This window comes from Chrysemys picta, chromosome 17 (genome assembly GCF_011386835.1).
Source record: "Chrysemys picta bellii isolate R12L10 chromosome 17, ASM1138683v2, whole genome shotgun sequence".
Classification (NCBI taxonomy): Eukaryota; Metazoa; Chordata; order Testudines; family Emydidae; genus Chrysemys; species Chrysemys picta.
This window is the reverse complement of record NC_088807.1, coordinates 26597769-26603220: the sequence shown is the minus strand read 5'-3', so window position 1 is coordinate 26603220 and position 5452 is coordinate 26597769. Positions and strand designations below refer to the sequence as shown.

Below are 5452 nucleotides of genomic sequence, written 5' to 3'. Positions count from 1 at the left end.
GAGTGGGGGCTGGTGGGTTAGAGCAGGGGGGGCTGGGAGCCTGGACTCCTGGGTTGTCCCCCCACGCGCCATGGACGGAGGAGCCGGTACCTTCAGTCGGGGAGGTCTTGAGCCGGCGGCAGAGCCCGCTGATGTCGCTGTAGCCGTCCTGGATCTTCTGCAAGGCCTCAGCCCCGCGCAGCTCCATGAGGCCCCGCAGCTCGGGCAGGGTGCAGCCCAGGCCGCCCGCATGGTTCAGCTCCCGCCGCTGGCTCTTGGGGTAGAAATCCAGCGCGCTGTTCGCCAGGTCGCCCATGGCGGCGGGCGGGAGCTGGGCCTGGCGCTGGGGCGGCGGGAGGGGCAGACGGGGAAGCCTGCACAGGAGCAGAGGAAGGCGTGAGGGAGGAGAGTGTGCCGGCACTAGGGGGCGCTGTGCTGCGGGGGGCAGGGCAGGGGGCAGGGCGCGGGGCGCTCTCCCCTGGCAGTCGGGGCCGGGCAGTGGGGGGCTGCGGGGGGCAGGGGGCGCTCTCTCTCCCCTGGCAGTCACGGCCGGGCAGTGGGGGGCTGCGGGGGGCAGGGCGCTCTCTCTCCCCTGGCAGTCAGGGCCGGGCAGTGGGGGGCTGCGGGGGGCAGGGCGCTCTCTCTCCCCTGGCAGTCACGGCCGGGCACTGGGGGGCTGCGGGGGGTGGGGGGCGCTCTCTCTCCCCTGGCAGTCAGGGCCGGGCAGTGGGGGGCTGCGGGGGGCAGGGGGCGCTCTCTCTCCCCTGGCAGTCACGGCCGGGCAGTGGGGGGCACCGTGCTGTGGGGGACTGGGCAGGGAGAGCTGTCCCCCAGGAGTCACACCTCCTCCCTCACTCACCGGTCAGCGCCTGCTCTGTGCTGGGGTCTCCATCCTCCGAAGTGGGGTCCCCCCTAGCAGCCGTGGCCGGCGGGCAGAGCGTGGCCAAGGGGCCAATCCATGGACAAGGCTGGGCCGGTCAGTATGGGGGACCCTGGTCAGAGCCTGGCAGCAGCTTGCCCCCCACCACTCTGGGGGCACCTGGGGGAGTCACATGGAGAAGAGTGTCATGGTGTGTGTCAGAATTGGGGGAAGCCCCCTCTAGTACCCACATCTGTCCACCATCCCCATGAGTTTCCACCCACCCACCGGCACCCCATCCAGCCCCCCACCCAACAGCACCTTCACCTATCCACCCACCCATCCACCCAACAGCACCTTCACCCACCCACCCAACCCAACAGCACCTTCACCCACCCACTGACCCATCCACCCAACACAACACCTTCATCCACCCACCGACCCATCCACCCAACACCTTCATCCACCCACCCCAACAGTGTAGATCAATCTCTGATAATTTTCATATGACTTTACATTGTGCCTCTTCATATAACCTTGTGGTGGGTCTACCCATGTGTGACCTCTGTTTTCATGGGACTTTGTATCAAAACCTCATTTAGAAACTTTGCATTGCCCTTGGTATAATATTATAGCCCCTCAGGATAGAATAAGATAGAAGAAAAATTTCTTTTTGCTAGCAGTAGAACAAGAGCTCTCCCCCCCCCCCCCCCGACTCTTAATCAATTGCCCTGTTGAATGAATGAGGTGTGGATGAGCAAGGCATGAAAGGCAGCACCTCCAGACAGCCTCAACTGTTGGAGAGGGGCTGGGAGCCAGACCCAAGGACAATAAAGCGTGTCAAGTGGGCTCATTAAAGACAAGCAGACATACTGACGGCCTCGGGGGTTAGAAGCAAGCACCTTCTTTTGGAAACACCCTCTTTGCAGTATTGGGACAACACTCAAAAGAAAGCAGCACAAAGGACCAATGGACACAGACACAGAGTTTGAATCTGGTACAGATTTGCAGGAGAGGGAAGCTGCTATAAAAGTGAGGTGTCTTGCAGAGGACCCCGGGTCTCGTCTTGTCAACATGGGAGCATCGATCCGGATCAGCAGAAGCCCGGCTCCACCCCCTCCCCCATCTAACTCACCTGGCCAGTGAAGTTAAGGGGAGCAACTAATTGGTAACAACAAGACGGAGTGTGTTTGTGTGTGTGTGTTTGTGTAAGTGTAATATATTATATGCATATAATACAGTGTTAATGAACACGTGTATTACTAATAAATGTGGCGTTCTGCCTTATTCCCCCTGAAAAGATCCTGTGCAGTACTTTAAGTACAACAACAGCACCTTCACCCACCCACCAACCCATCCACCCAACCCAACAGCACCTTCACCCACCCACCCCAACAGCACCTTCACCCACCCACCGACCCATCCACCCAACCCAACAGCACCTTTATCCTCCCACCGACCCATCCACCCAACACCTTCACCCACCCACCGACCCATCCACCCAACCCAACAGCACCTATATCCTCCCACGACCCATCCACCCAACACCTTCATCCACCCACCGACCCATCCACCCAACCCAACAGCACCTTCACCCACCCATCCACCCACCCATCCACCCAACAAACACCTTAATCCACCCACCGACCCATCCAGCCAACCCAATGGCACCTTTACCCACCCACAATGGAAGTGGACATGGGGGGAAGCCCCTGGGGGACATGGAACTTGGGGCTCCCTTCTACACGGCCAGACACTCACCAGCCTAGGCTGGACTTGGACCTTCACTTCCTCCCACTTCCCTAAGAACCGTGGGACCCTAGAGGCGGGTGGCCTGGACAAGCCTCCCGCAGGGGGCTGGCTGGGCTGGATTCACTCCGGAGCGGGACAGGGAGCGCTGGTGCCAAAGACACATGGGCCTCCCCTGGTACAGCTGTGTGGGGCCTTGGGGCCCGACATGCTAAAGGGGTCACTCCCGGGAGACTGGCTACAGGCTGGGGCACGGAAAAGAGCTCATGGATCCGTGACACTCTGTCCATCCATCCACCCAACAACTCCTCCATTCATCCGTCGTGCAGCTCTGCTGACGCCCCTCACTCCTGACCCGCAGCCCCTGCTAGCCCAGCCCTGGCCCCCCAGCTCTGCCGGTGCCCCTCACTCCTGACCCACAGCCCCTGCCAGCCCGGCCCTGCCCCCCAGCTCTACCAGTGCCCCTCTCTCCCGACCCACAGCCCCTGCCAGCCCGGCCCTGCCCCCCAGCTCTGCCGGTGCCCCTCACTCCCGACCCGCAGCCCCTGCTAGCCCAGCCCTGGCCCCCCAGCTCTGCCGGTGCCCCTCACTCCTGACCCGCAGCCCCTGCCAGCCCAGCTCTACCAGTGCCCCTCTCTCCCGACCCGCAGCCCCATCCCCTCAGCTCTGCCAGTGCCCCTCACTCCCCCGCTGCAGTCATTGCTCAGGTGCCAGGGTGGCTGCAGTGGGGCTGTTCACTGATTAGTGCTTTGAGAGCAGCTGCTGGGAACTACCAGGGCAGCTGAAGGCGCCTGCTCGGGGGAGGGCAGGACCAGGGGCTGCTGGGGCCAATCCCGCCCTGGGAAAAAGGGAGAGGGATCGAATCCGAGCAGAGCAACGGGCCCATGGACTGTGGGGTTGCGGTGATGTGTCGCTCTAACCACCAGCCCCCCCTCCCCTCCCCGAGCCGGGGAGAGAACCCAGGTCCGGGCTCCCAGACCCTCCCCCCCTTCCCGAGCCAGGGAGAGAACCCAGGAGTCCGGGCTCCCAGCCCCCCTCCTGTGCCCACTAGTGTGGGGCCAAGGGATCTTTTCCTTTTGCGACCTCGGAACATCAGGATATGAATTTTTCCTCCCACTGGAAAGATGCACATTCATTCCCTAAAAGTGACCAGCCCCCGCCGAGCCCCCCACCCCCCAGTGCCCGGCCCTGCCTGCCAGGGGAGAGCGCCCCCCGCCGAGCCCCCTGCCCAGCCTCCCCCCCGCCCCCAGGTTAGGTCTGGGGGGCCTGGAGCCGCATGGCTCAGCAGAGCCAGTCTTGGGGGCGCTGGATTCCTCCGAATCCTGAGCTATTTTTACCGCCGTTGCCAAGTGATCGGTGATGGAGACGCCTGCCGGCTCCGGCACATTCCCTGGTTCCATCCACCCCGTCCCCCTCCCCGCAGCTTCCGGGGACCTCCGGGAACCGGAGAGAGGCCGGGCCCCCCACTTCCACACCACACCCAGCATGGGAAATAGCAGGGGCTGCAGGTCGGGAGTGAGGGGCACCGGCAGGGCTGGCCTATGGGGGCTGCGGGTCGGGAGTGAGGGGCACCGGCAGAGCTCCCTCTAGCCCCACCCCAGAGCTCTGCCGGTGCCCCTCACTCCCGACCCGCAGCCCCCCTGTTCGACCAGCCCTGGGATAAACAAATCCTGCTGCCCATCTAGCCTGGGTTCCTGTCTCCTGCCCCGGCCCAGGCTGCTGCAGAGGAAAAGGCCAGAAATCCAGTTACTGTCGCCCCCTTTTCCCCGTCGTCAGGGGGCCACTGATGTCCATGACTCTGGAAAGTTTCAATCCCCATTAACTTTCTTCTGGATGGTCTCAGAAATATGCCCTACCCCCCTGCTCTAACCATTAGACCCCCACCTCCCTCCCAGAGCCAGGAAGAGAACCCAGGAGTCCTGGCTCCCAGCCCCCCCCTGCTCTAACCACTAGAGCCCCCTCCTCTCCCAGATCTGGTGAGAGAACCCAGGCGTCCGGGCTCCCAGCCCCTGCTCACCAGTCTAACCCAGTAGGCCCCCATTAAAATTTTCCGTGGATTGCTAATAGATCTCTCAGTCCATGCCTCTGAACCTCCCAGCTGTCGCCCGTCCCGTGCCTCAGTTTCCCCTCCTTGGATAACGTGCCCCTCCCCCCTTCGCACCCGGCTCCACCCTCTTGAGTCTGTTGGATGCCCATAGCCCCGTGGCCAGGAGCCGTGGCTGAGTCACCGCCAACCGATCAGCTGCCTACGTCCGTCCCATGGAGTCAATGAGACCAGATCTCCTGGCCCTCAAAGGCCCCGGGGGACACCAGTCCGGACCCCAGGGCTTCCAAGTGGAGGCCAGCAGGGACCATTAGACCATCTCTTTCCGCCTCCCACCTGTCACAAGCTGTGGGCTTTGTTCGGGTCCCTCTGTCCTGAGCCCAAGAAATTCCCATTCTGCCCCCCACCCCTGAGGCCAAGTTGGCCAGAGATATCCTGGGGGACAGCGGACGAGGGGGCCCAGTGTTTGAAGACGCTCCAGAGATGCCCGGCTGGGGGGGTCTTGGTGAACGCGGCTGAGATGTCGGTTACACGCCTGACGGACTAGAAACGGGGGAGCTCCGGACCGCTCCCACGCCAAGGCATTTCTCCAGCTCCCTGCTCACCTGTGGGGTGCTTCACCAGCCCCCCCCAATTGCCCAGCCTTCTTCCCAGGGGTCGTACGGACCGAGAGAGACCAAGGCTGGGAGTCCGGGGCCATAGGACAAACACGTCTCCGTCCAAATGTTTTTTTTGCTTTCCCGACACAATGAAACATCCAGATTCCAGTTTGAAAAACCCACCAAAACCCCAGCTCCTGGGGGGAGGACAGAGGGGTCCCC

At 62.7% G+C, this 5452-nt stretch overlaps 1 protein-coding gene and 1 long non-coding RNA gene across 2 annotated transcripts in view; both read right to left on the bottom strand.

Moving 5' to 3' along the window:
* The window catches only part of BGN (biglycan), a 62858-nt gene that overhangs the window by 9441 nt on the left and 47965 nt on the right, over positions 1-5452 (bottom strand).
* Positions 72-5452, bottom strand: part of LOC135976286 (uncharacterized) — a 15014-nt gene continuing 9633 nt past the window's right edge. Inside the window, exons 2-3 of the long non-coding RNA XR_010593448.1 lie at positions 839-1018; positions 72-353 (exon numbers count right to left, since the gene is read on the bottom strand). This is a non-coding gene — a long non-coding RNA (uncharacterized LOC135976286). The remainder of the gene's footprint in view (positions 354-838; positions 1019-5452) is intronic.